Below are 13,086 nucleotides of genomic sequence, written 5' to 3'. Positions count from 1 at the left end.
GGTGGGGATGGGGGCGGCGTGGGAATCCGTGTTTTGAAATCGTCTTTCCCCTCCTCCGCTTCTTCTTCTCTTTAGCTCTTTTAGTGGGGCGTTGCATGCCGATCTCGTTTGGAAAGCGGGCGGCCAGACCGGCGGACCCACCGACCGACCGACCCAGTCAAACTTGCGCAAGTTTCGTTAAGGAAAAGTGCACGTGGAGGAAGCGAACTGAAAATACAAAGAAGTATTAATATAGAGAAGAGGGACAGAGGAAAGGAAACCATGCTCGGTCGACGACCACTCCATTTGCACCGTTTTGCACGCAGTTACGTTCGGTCGCGTCTTTTTGCTTTCGCCCTCTGAGCACGGAGAGCACAGAACGTAAAGCAGTTTTGTTTCGGCGTTTGGCGCTGTTACGCAAGTAATGCAACTGCGCGGCTCTGTCGAAAGCGCTCACAGATTGAAGAACGCCAAACTGCGTTTATTTTCGGAACCATCAAATTGATTTCTACGTCTTTTCGAGTAGTCCTAGATCAGCGAGCAAATATCGGCTCAGCGTAAACTGTACCTCCCATCCCCCGAATGCGTTTTGTGTCCCAAACCCGACCTTCACGCATGAGCGAAATTGGGAGAGATGGCAACCAAATAGAATAAAAAAAAAAGGGGGCTGTGCGCTCGTCCCCGACTTCATTGTTCGTCATTGGTGTGTGTATACGTCGCAAATCCTGGCCTTGCGCAAGTGCACACAGAAAACGACTAGTGAAATAGCATTCCTAAATGCGTCGCTTTTGAAGTCGATTTAAACGAGAACGCTGGGACGCGTCCAAAGTCTGACGAAACGCACGGCACGTGGAACAGGAGTGTCGCAACTCCGTAACGTCTGCAAAACAGAGACGAGAAAAAGAAATCTACGACCGTTATCGGCCGCTTTGAAACGCATCAAGTGAATCCGCGGCGAAGTCGAAGGATGAAATACCAGTAAAATTTTCGTTCCTCGTCTGTCAACGAAGAAGGCAATAAAAGAAAGGAGGCGCCAACGGAGTCATCGGGCACAATCGTAATACACGGGCACGCTCGGAACGAGAGAAAGTACGCCCTGTTCGTGTGTCGTCACCATCCTGGAAAATTTCGTTCCCGAAGCAGCAAAAGCCTACCTCGGATCCAGCTCGAGTCCACGCGCTCAAGGATTGCGCAATCCCGGAGTGAGAGAGGAACGGGTGAGTGACCGGGGTATATCTCACTCATTTTCTCTTTTTCCTTCTTTCCTTCTGTGCCTCCTCCATTGCTCGCGTGTCTTACTGTCCGAACGGTTGATTTCTGGGAACGTGTCATTTCGCAAGAGCTAAGTACGGCATCGTCCGACCCAGCGCTATTTCTTATATCTATATATCAAACAAACGCCGCGTAACGTTCCTTTTTCCTGCGCAACTCCCAGAGCGCGGCAGGTGCTCTAACAAGTGCGAAAGGCACGCAGTCCTAAGAGCGAAGCTCTTCATCTGACGCCTGGAAAAGGAAAAGGCCGCTGCATAGCTTCGAACAAAAAAGAGAACAGAAGCAAGCGCGCTTTCTGAGCTGGTGTATTGCAAAACGGCTCGACGTTATAATCTCAAGTATACAAAGACAGTTAGGACACGTGGCATTGCGCAGACATTACGAACGAAGCAGCATTTCTCGAGTGCCCTTACCTCCTCTCTCTCAATGCAGAGAGAGAGGAAGTGGTCCGCAGGGAGTGCGAAATGAAAGCTTTAAGTTGAGTAACATAGACATAAAGCAGTCACCTCGACGTCTTGGTTGGTAGTATCGTATATCAAAGGAAGTGGCCGCTGCTTTTTGCAGAGAACAGCGTTTATCCTCTTTGTTTTGCGACGCGAAAGAATGAATGAGGGAGAGAGAAATAGAGACGGTGTTACGGAACGATCACTTCATGGGGGCTGCCGTTTTGTTGCACTGCCAGCGCGAAGAAAAGCTGCGTTATATTTCGGTCTGTTTATCTCCAGAAGCGCAGCGACAGCTGCGAATCGTGCAATGATGATCCAGTATTGAAGTCACGGGAATGCCTCCTATGTAGTTTAGTAGAGTACAAAAGTGGGCTAGTTTACCGGTTGCTTACTTAGGTAACAGTGCGGAAAAAAGAGAGAGATGGAAGGAAGAAGAACACGGGACGTGCGCTCGTCCCGTCTTCTTCCTTTTATCCCTCGTTTTTCTTCTGTATCTTTTTTTTGTGCTGCTCATTGAGTATACCTCCTATATCTCAGGATAAAAGGGTTCAGGCGATCAAAATAAAAAATAAAGTTTAGGGGGAGATGTTGCCTTGATCAAGTATTCCATTAAACCAAACTTGTAGTAGTACATTGGTGTATGTACACTTTTGAAAGAACGACGATCCCAGCCCCCAAGGACGCGTGCACAGGAGGAGGAAATTTCAGGAACACACACTCTGCGAACAACACCCAGCGTGCATGTTCGTGAAATTTCCTCCTCTTGTGTACGCGTCCTTCAAGCCCGGGTTTGTCGTTCTCGCAAAGTATGTATACCAACAGGCCCAACACTCGATTCTTCTACGGTATGTTCGACGTCTGCGCTAAGCGTCTTCGTGGCAATGCACTTGCTTCACACGACCTAGCCGGCGGAGCCTGAGAACGACTGAGCGAATTTGCGTGAGCAGTGCTCATAACTGGTCTTCACTTCTTTCTTGTTTCACTTTTTAGCGCACAAACGAGGAACGAAAAGCGGCGCGGACACAGCGCCTTTCGTTCTTGTTCGTTCTTGCGCTAAAAAGTGAAACATGAATTACACACAGGCCCAAGCATACGCTTTTTTTATGGTTTTCACTGTCAAGAACGCCACTGTAATTCGAAGGTTCGGAGTTCGGGCCCCACCGATGGCAAGGTTTTTTTTTTTTCGTTCACTTTAATGCAATTTCCATTTGTGTCATAATCACTACACTACAGTTAAAAATAACGAATAACGTCCCCTGCACTTTCCTTGTCTTAAGTGTCTGTTGAGTTGATTAGGTTGTATCTAACAAAAGAATTGAGCCCCTTGGACAGTTTTCCTCCTTTCTTACTGTAAACTATACTGCCGCTTCGAGCGGGTGGAGGCAGGCAATTTCGTCCGAAGATTTTCATTTTTCTTTCCGCGGCTTCGAGCGCGGTGTTATAAGGAGCCGTGACTTGTACATTGAAAAGTCACGTTACGAGTAGTCACGATATATGGTACTACAAAGAATGGAGGTACTCGCTTCACCGAAAGAAATTAATTTAGTTTTGTTTATTTCTTTCTAAATCGCGTTTTTTGAGCCATGTCCTACCGTATCTTAATCGAACTGAAGGTAGGGCTATCTGTTTTACTCTGAGCATGATCTCAAGTAGCGCTACTGAACGAAACACAAGAACAAAAAAAAAAAAAAGCCGGCAGATCCCACGCATTGTGGGAATCGATGTAATGCGAAGCAGCCAGCAAAGAGCTGCATACATCGTCTTGTACGTCATTGAGGAAAATGCGTGTCATGGTTTTCATGTTAACTCCTATTATTTATGTTCGTCACACAGTAACGTTGCGCAATACCAACTTCGGGGTCGATCAAGCTAGAGAAACGGCCGCCAGCGCCCCATGAGCGTGGCACGCAAGTCATGCTGTACATGACATACGTGTCATGACTTTCATGTTAACTCGTGTTATTATGTTCGTCACATACTCACGTCGCGCAATGCCAATTTCGGGGTAGATCAAGCTAGCGAAACGGCCGCCAGCGCCCCATGAGCGTGGCACGTAAGTCATGCTGTACGTGACATGCGTGTCATGATTTTCATGTTAACTCGTGTTTTTATGTTCGCCACACAGTCACGTCGCGCAATACCAATTTCGGGGTAGAGCAAGCTAGCGAAATGGCCGCCAGCGCTCCATGAGCGTGGCACGTAAGTCATGCTGTACATGACATGCGTGTCATGATTTTCATGTTAACTCGTGTTATTTATGTTCGTTACACAGTCACGTCACAAGATACCAATTCTGGTGTTTATAAATCTAGCGAAACCGCCGCCAGCGCCCCATGAGTGTGGCACGTAAGTCATGCTGTACATGACATGCGTGTCATGATTGTCATGTTAACTCGTGTTTTTATGTTCGTCGCACAGTCACGTCACAAGATACCAATTTTGGTGTATATAAATCTAGCGAAACCGCCGCCAGCGCCCCATGAGCGTGGCACGTAAGTCATGCTGTACATGACATGCGTGTCATGATTTTCATGTTAACTCGAGTTTTTATGTTCATCATACAGTCACGTCGCGCAATACCAATTTCGGGGTAGATCAAGCTAGCGAAACTGTCGCCAGCGCCCCATGAGCGTGCCACGTAAGTCATGCTGCACATGACATGCGTGTCATGATTTTCATGTTATCTCGTGTTATTTATGTTCGTTACACGGTCACGTCGCAAGATACCAATTTTGGTGTATCTAAAGCTAGCGAAACGGCCGCCAGCGCCCCATGAGCGTGCCACGTAAGTCATGCTGCACATGACACGCGTGTCATGATTTTCATGTTATCTCGTGTTATTTATGTTCGTTACACGGTCACGTCGCAAGATACCAATTTTGGTGTATCTAAAGCTAGCGAAACGGCCGCCAGCGCACCATGAGCGTAGCATGTAAATCATGCTGTACATGACATGCGTGTCATGATTTTCATGTTATGACTTGTCATTTATGTTCGTCATACAGTCATCTTACGCCATACCAGTTTTGGTGAACATTCGATGAACCAAGCGACCAGGAGAGCACAAAGTCGTAGGCGGGTAGATAGATAGATAGATAGATAGATAGATAGATAGATAGATAGATAGATAGATAGATAGATAGATAGATAGATAGATAGATAGATAGATAGATACGCTCAAAGTCGCAGAAGTTCGCTAAGAAATGCTTCGCATTTAAAAAGAAAAGCCGCCAGATCCCACGCATTGTGGGAATCGATGTAATGCGAAGCAGCCAGCAAAGAGCTGCATACATCGTCTTGTCTGTCAATGAGGAAAATGCGTGCCACTCATGTTATTTGTGTTCGTTACACAGTAACGTCGCGCAATACCAATTTCGGGGTAGACCAAGCTAGCGAAACGGCCGCCAGCACACCATGAGCGCGGCACGTAAGTCATGCTGTACATGACATGTGCGTCATGATTTTCACGCTAACTCGTGTTATTTATGTCCGTTAACCAGTAACGTCGCGCCATACCAATTTCGGGGTAGATGAAGCCAGCGAAACGGCCGCCAGCGCACCATGATCGTGGCACGAAAGTCATGCTGTACATGACATGCGTGTCATGATTTTCATATTAGCTAGTGTTTTTTTATGTTCGTCACACAGTCACGTCGCGCAATACCAATTTCGGGATAGATCAAGCTAGCGAAACGGCCACCAGCGCACCATGAGCGCGGCACGTAAGTCATGCTGTACATGACATGCTTGTCATGATTTTCATGTGAAGTCGTGTTATTTATGTTCGTCACACAATCACGTCGCGCAATACCAATTTCGGGGTAGATCAAGCTAGCGAAACGGCTGCCAGCGCACCATGAGCGCGGCACGTAAGTCATGCTGTATATGACATGCGTGTCATGATTTTCATGTTATGACTCGTCATTCATGTTCGTCATAGTCATGTCATGCCATACCAATTTTGGTGTACATTCGATTAACGAAACGAGCAGGAGAGCACAAATTCGTAGGCGGCTAGATAGATAGATAGATAGATAGATAGATAGATAGATAGATAGATAGATAGATAGATAGATAGATAGATAGATAGATAGATAGATAGATAGATAGATAGATAGACAGACAGACAGACAGACAGACAGACAGACAGACAGACAGATAGATAGATAGATAGATAGATAGATAGATAGATAGATAGATAGATAGATAGATAGATAGATAGATAGATAGATAGATAGATAGATAGATAGATAGATAGATAGATAGATAGATAGATACGCTCAAAGTCGCAGAAGTTCGCTAAGAAATGCTCCGCATTTAAAAAATTCGCCCGGTCCCTTATGCATTAGGTATCTTAGAAGAACTTCTTGTTGGGCGAGTTGGTGCATGACTTATTGTAGGGTATGTGCGCAAAGCTCGGACGAACACAGGAAAAAACGATGTAGACAGAAGGAGCGCAAACTATCAACTGATTTATTCTTTCTTGAAATAGCTTATATAAGCTTCTTCAAACGTCACAAGAAAAGTGGATAAGGAGAGAAAGCAAAGAAATCATGCCCACCTCATGTCAAGCAAAACCTACGCAAGAAATTGCCTTCTGCCTTATATAGGTTAACCGAAGTATCGCTTACGCAATCATCTCCCTTCTCTTTAATGATAAAAGCTTCCAACAGTTCCCGCCCCAATCTGTTCCTACTCCTTCCTAAAATCTTTATCTTTTTAAGCAAAGGCTCGCATCCTAAGCATGTGCCGCAATGAGCGGGCAGGTGCGCTCCATCTTCATTTCGAACCGACAAGGCATGCTCCTTGGCGCGCTCATTTATGCAACGCCCCGTTTGTCCCACGTAGGACTTTCCACATTTGAGGGGTATTTCATACACCACTTTCGTGGCACATTTGACAAAGCTTTCAGCATGCTTGATTCCGCAACCATTGCGTAGGGATTCCTTTCCGCCAATCCTTGAACATAATCCGGCAAGCTTTTTGGGTGCTGAAAACACCATAGCGACGCCATGCCGATTTGCCACTTTTTTCATGTTATGGCCGACCTTGTGCATATACGGCACAACAATGCGCTTCTTTTTCGGTGGGCACTCGGTGCTGCCACCACGTCTTCCATCATTTTTGATCTTCTTAAGAAGATTGTCAGCCACTGCTGTGATTACCTCACAAGGGAACCCGGCCGCTAGAAGCCTGCCAACTTGATTATTGAAACTTTCATGCATGGTATGCGGACATGATTTAGTTAGAGCGGAATGAAGGCACGAACTTGCAATCGCCCTCTTTACAATCTTTGATTGCGCAGAATCAAATGGCATAAGCGGTTTCTGCGCTCGCGGTGCATATTTCCAGCAAATATGGCGTCTTCCGATTTGTAAAGTAACATCTAAAAATTGTAATGAACCATCGGAAGGGATCTCGTGTGTAAATTTCAAACCTTTCCCATGAAGCCTGAAAAGGTTTACAATACTGCTGACTGAATCAGTTGATAGTTTGCGCTCCTTCTGTCTACATCGTTTTTTCCTGTGTTCGTCCGAGCTTTGCGCACATACCCTACAATAAGTTATGCATTAGCCTTGGACGTCTGGAATGCGAAAGCCACCATCTTTTTTTACAGCGAAAGCTGTTATGAGATCATTTCACCGGCCGTTTTTGGCGCCGTAGTTGTCCGCCGCCGCCGCCGCCGCCGCCGCCGCCGGTGTCCGTAACCAGTATCGCTCGAAATAAGAAAAAAAACTAAATAAGAAAAAAATTCCAGGATGGAATGAGGTTCGAACCTGGGTCCTCTGCGTGGGAGCCCAGTATTCAACCTCTGAGCCATGCCAGTGCTTGAAACTGCTTTGCTAAAAGGTCCTATGCAGGCTTCATGTAGGGACGGAACCACATTAGCATATGCAATATAGCGTGGTAGAAGAGTAAAATAAGCACCAAGCGTAGCACAACGCGAATTCTGTAACCAGGCGTCACACAATGCGAATTGCGCAACGAGCAGGTTGTTGAATGCTTCCAACCCATTACAAAGGACCCTGCCATAATTCTTCATCATCAGGCACAGCATCAACAAAGTGCGCATAATGCCTTACATGGGTTTAGCAGGTACCAACGCTCTCCGTAGAATGACAAAAAATGGCAGAGTGCCTGCTGGCCTACTTCTCAAAAATTACAATTATTTATAGCGTAGTGGGTTCCTCGCAAGTGCACTTGGATTGGTTGCCAAGGAAGCCCATAAACGCATGATACACTTCCTCTGGGTCTCAGTAAAATTACAATGATTTATAGCGTAGTGGGTTCCTCGCAAGGGCACTTGTATTGGTTGCCAAGGAAGCCCATAAGCGTATGATCCATTTCCTCGGGGTCTCAGTAAAGTTCTTCGCTCCCCCCCCCCCCCCGTCTCTTTCCCACGTCAACGTATGTTATACAGCATGACGGGAGAGGGAAATAGTGACCGGGCGTCACCCAATGCAAATTACATAACTGGTGGGCCGTTTAAAGATTTCAACCCATTACAAAGGGCTGAGCCATAATTCTTCATCGTCATCAGTCGTTGCGTGAACAAAGTGCACATAATGCCTTACAGACGTGTAGCTCGTGCCTCGCTTCTCCGCAGAATGACGAATAATGGCTTAGTAGGTGCTTCCAAACTTCACAAAAATTGTGATTTATGGCGTAGTGGGTACCTTTCTAGTGTACTTGTATTGTAGCCCCAAGAGAGCTTAACGGGCTCTAGAAACGCCGCTCTTCCAGCTTTCGCTGTGACTGTGCTGCGGTTTTAGCGCAGGCCTGGCGTTTTTCTTCTAAGTCGATTGTATTGATGCCCCCCTCCCCCACCTCCCCCGAAAGCTTCCTGCACCTTACGTGGTTTTGCACCACCTCCGGGATCGCCGGCATTGCAAGATTTTTGCTCGTCACGGATTTTTGCAGTGCCTCCGGGATCGGTCAATCTCACACTGAAGGAAGATGTAATGGGATGACGTCGTCACGTGACATCATAAGGCGTCACAAATTTCTGTTATATCTGAGGTCATGATGACGTGAACTGGTATAGCGCATTACGGAGAAGAAGAAACGGCCGAGCCGGCTTCTCCGTAATGCGCTATACCAGTTCAAGTACGACGAACCAACTCGCCCAATCTTCAACACATGATGACGTCATATGGTGACGCCGTAATATGATATTTTTGCATGTCTCGTGTTGACGGCCAAGTTTAGCGTTCGATGAGGCATCTAAGGGCTTTCGCATTTAAGAATAACGCTCATACACAGCGCTGGGTGTGTCTTCCTTCACGATAAAAGAAAGCGGGCGAGCGAGCACGGACACAAGGAAGCTACCGAGACAGCACAGACGCCTTTGGTTGTGTTCTCTTGATTTTTTCGCTGTGTCCGTCTTTGCACGCTCATCTTCCTTTATCACGAATGCGTACCAACTAGCTCAACTTTCTGCCGATCTGTCTCCTTTAGTTCTTGTGGTTCTTTCAGTTTCACTGCTTAAGAGCACGCTTGCTATTACCATAGCCATGAACAGGCACTCCTTCCACGAAACAAGACGCTGCCCGTCGCAGCTGTGCACGCGGAGACGTACTGAAGAAACAGCGCAGTGATTCAGACGCGGCCGTAAATACAGTCTCCAATGTCATTCATAGCGTAGTTCAGCGCAAAAAACAGGCAACAGACGAGTGAGAGGACAAGGACACAGCGCATGACTGACTCGTTCCAACTCGCCCAACAAGCAACGTTGCTCCAATGTCATCTTCGGGTTGTTGTTTGAGTGCGCTCTGACCGTATTTGAAAGTGGTAGATTCAACTGCTTTGAAGCTCTACGACGAGCACAAGCAGGTATGCAAGTCATGTTCCTTCTTCATTATCATGTATTGCCCCGGCTTATTTTAGTAGTAATGCTTAGTTGCTCTCTTAAACTAATTTTTCAGAGCCTCTGGAGCGCTCTGAAACAACCACCCGAACGTACCATAAGCCTCGGTTTAACGAAACAGTGCAGGCATACGTGTTTCGCATTGCTTTGACCTAAACTTGTTTTCACCGAAAGCGGCCATTTACAGTGAATGCGGTTTCGACAATTAAGTGACAGCCTTAATATTTCCTGTTCGGCCGGCGCTGCTGAGCTTATTATACCACAAAACAAGAATGAGGTCCCTAAAAAAACCAAGCTTTACGTTATTGAAAACAAGCCCACAGCATTGATCAAAAGAAAAAAAGTGAAATTAATGAAGGTAATGTGAAATAAAAGCTCAGCGTTTGAGAATATTGCGCTTTGCGACCGAGAACACGTCCCCGAACCACCGAATACGTCGTAGACGCAATATTCCAGCTCTTGTTATTTTCCCATTTGCGAACGCCACGTGCTGGCAAAAAAAAAGAGGAGCTTGTTTTTTTTTCAACTTCCTTTTCAAGTATCGACGTTACGGTTCTTTTGAATGATGATGAGTGGGCGAAGCTGCGGAGGTTCATCGGTAAACCGTGAATCTTCCGTGAATTCTGCCCAGTACATCATCACCGACGTGAGATCGGGCGCGTTTATACTAAAGGTTCGATGAGTTATGACGACTTGCAGCTCACTTTAATTTTACATGTACGCTGTGAATTTTCATTGTTTAGAAAACCATTGCTTTAGAAAACATCTGGTGTCTTTCATCGAGCAGCTGGCGTCTTTTCGTTTTGCTTTAGAAACATCTGGCGTTCTTTCGTTTTGCTTTTAGAAAACATCTGGCGTCTTTCGTTGGTTTATTTCATCAATCAACGGCGTTTTGAACCAAATTTTTATTGTTTAATCACGCACAGGAGAAATCTCACCAGGTACTACCTTGGAGGTAAACAATGGCTGCTAATGGGAATGAGAGACAGAAGAAGTCGGCTTTTAGCTAACACTTACACTTCTACTTCTACTAACGTTTCCTACTGGAACATGCCAATGGCTGCTAATGGGGAATGAGAGACAGAAGAATTCGGCTTTTAGTTAACGTGCACGCTGGGAATTTTTTATTGTTCAACAACGCACAGGAAAATCTCCCACCGGCACCTCCTTGGAGGTCAAGATCTGGTACTAGCGTTACGACTGGTTACGCACTACTACGACTACGAGAAACGAACGGGTGCCGCCTTAAGGAGCTTCGCCCCTAAAAGCATGTGATTTAGTAGAGGGCTCGATACTTCCTCAAGACGCTAGCATATACTGGCGAGCCGGAAACGGTTCCTTCTTCACTACTCGGATATGCGGTTTGCTGAGCGCCTCATTCATCGTTTCATCGCAGATGCGAGCGTTTTCTGTAGTTTCATGAAAAGGGACTGAAACTAGAGCAGAACTCAAACTGACTGACCACCATTTCATTCTGTGAAATTGGCGGGCCTCGCTGACCGCTTGTGTGTGTGTGTGGCGAACAGTCTCCCGTTTTCGCACTGCTTGTTTTCCTTCCTATTATTTTCCTACACTCTTAATGAGTCCCCCCCCCTTCCATCTCTTTCTCACCTCTTCTCGTCTTCTGCGTGATTTCGGATAACTTAGTTCAACATCCATACAATGTGTCGAGAAAACCACACTTAGTTTTGAAAGATCTGACGATTCTCCCAACGCGGTGGTCTGGTGGTTATGGTGCTCGACTGCTGACCCGAAGGTCGCGGGATCGAATCCCGGCCGCCGAGGCCGCATTTTAATGGAGACGGATGCATTTCCATGTCTCTCTTGAAGGTATGTCGTATATTCAGTGAGGCAATTGCTTATTGTTCCACATAATCTTTATAATGCGCATTGCACGCTTTTTAGGAGAAGTTGATTGACTACATAAGCGACGGTCAGGTTAGTTTATTATATCTTCAAGTTTGCTACTATCATCTCGTTATCATTTATATTCAACTAGTTGCACATTACTTTGGAGACATATGAGCGTTGTCTCACTATCGCAAAGAATAGCAGGTAATAAATAACGATCTCTACAGGAAGCTACAGAAATAACCTCGAAAAACAGACAAATAATATATAAGGTCGAATTAGAAGCGTTTACTACAACCAAGACATGCTGCCTTGCTTTTGTTTTTCTTAGCTTATAGTATTCTCTTTGTATTAATGATTCAAAAGCGCACCATGTTTTTGCAAAAACACACCATGTCTGTGTGTAAGTCTGTACATTCTTAGAATAACAGAGAGCTGAGCTAGTTGGTAAGTATTCATTATAAATAGGCAGGGCGTGCCTTCTTTCTTTTCAGCCGTTTTGCGTCTCTTCAGTTGTTAGTCGGCATTTGTGGTGTCCTGACTTCTTTCTTGTGTCCGTGTTTGCACGCCCTGTCTTTTTAGAATCTGTACATTCCGTTATGCCCTCAGTTGATCCATCTGCCCTTTCAGCCACCCGCCTCGCTATTTCTTCCTTCTCTATGTATAGCTGCAGTTTTGACGAAGCCGGCTTTGCAGCGCAGAGGTTCGCTGTACTCTCACAGCTATAGTGAAGAACAAGAACCGTGTTTGCCCATTACGGTGTTTCCATTTCCCGCAGGCGTTTACTGCCTCAGACCACACCTTGACCTATCCGACGAACTCGCAATAACCTGTCTGAAAATATGGCAGGGGCCGATCTTATTACATCCCTTTGACCGACGCTTCTTTTTGTTGATTGGTCTCTGCTATCATTTCTACGCCCTCGTGTGGTTTGCGAAGTGTATGCCCCCACTGGTGTGTCTCTGCTTATTATATGTGTATGTATTATTCACTAGGCTTAGTTTTCGTAACGATGTTTGCGCTTATCAAGACGTAAAGAGGAGGATCGTAAATTGTGGACCTGGCAGTTACTGTTTCCTGTTATCTCGTCTCGTCTCTTTCGTCGTGCTTTGCTGTGCTTTGCTGTTATTCCTGCCGTGTTTATTGGCCAGTTACCTTGCTCCGGATTCCTTGTTGTCTGTGTGGCGCGCAACCGCAGGAAAGTGAATGTAAAGCCTCCAGCATTTTTAACTATATCACTCGAGCCTGCACTGCACGCAAAGTGTACTAGAACAGGGTAGTCCTCGGAACGGCCGCAGCACCAATGTACTGCAGAAAGTGAGGCCCAAGCAGGGTCAATACGCTTGTGGCGCTGCGATCGGTAGTCTGCAATGTGTCGTCGTTTAAGAGTCGCGCGCGGCTCCGTCAAATTGGTGCAGGGGTAGAATGCCCGCTTCCCACTCAAAAGGTCCGGGTTCGAATCGCAGCTGTATATGGTGGATTTTTAATCTTAGTGTCTCCTTTATAGCTGATTGGTTTTCCTTTGTTTCTTAAAATTAGCTTCTGTTGCTACGTATTGCGACGAAACGTAAAGTAAAATGTGAAATCTCGTTTCGAGTCTCGCACATTCTCAAAAATCTCCGAGGCCATACTTTGCGTTTTTGTTGAATCCCGGGTGGTGGCGCTGTAAAT

The 13,086-nt window shown here is 46.0% G+C and overlaps 1 protein-coding gene across 2 annotated transcripts in view; it reads left to right on the top strand.

Moving 5' to 3' along the window:
• Nucleotides 1-739: 739 nt before the first annotated feature.
• LOC119382788 (putative thiamine transporter SLC35F3) overlaps nucleotides 740-13,086 on the top strand; it is a 227,731-nt gene continuing 215,384 nt past the window's right edge. For both annotated transcript variants that reach the window (XM_037650634.2, XM_037650633.2), the window contains exon 1: nucleotides 740-1,196. The gene's annotated coding sequence lies outside the window, so the exon portion shown is untranslated. The remainder of the gene's footprint in view (nucleotides 1,197-13,086) is intronic.

The sequence above is a fragment of the Rhipicephalus sanguineus genome, chromosome 2 (genome assembly GCF_013339695.2).
Source record: "Rhipicephalus sanguineus isolate Rsan-2018 chromosome 2, BIME_Rsan_1.4, whole genome shotgun sequence".
In the NCBI taxonomy this organism is placed as follows: domain Eukaryota; kingdom Metazoa; phylum Arthropoda; class Arachnida; order Ixodida; family Ixodidae; genus Rhipicephalus; species Rhipicephalus sanguineus.
This window is presented reverse-complemented; position numbering and strand designations above follow the sequence as displayed.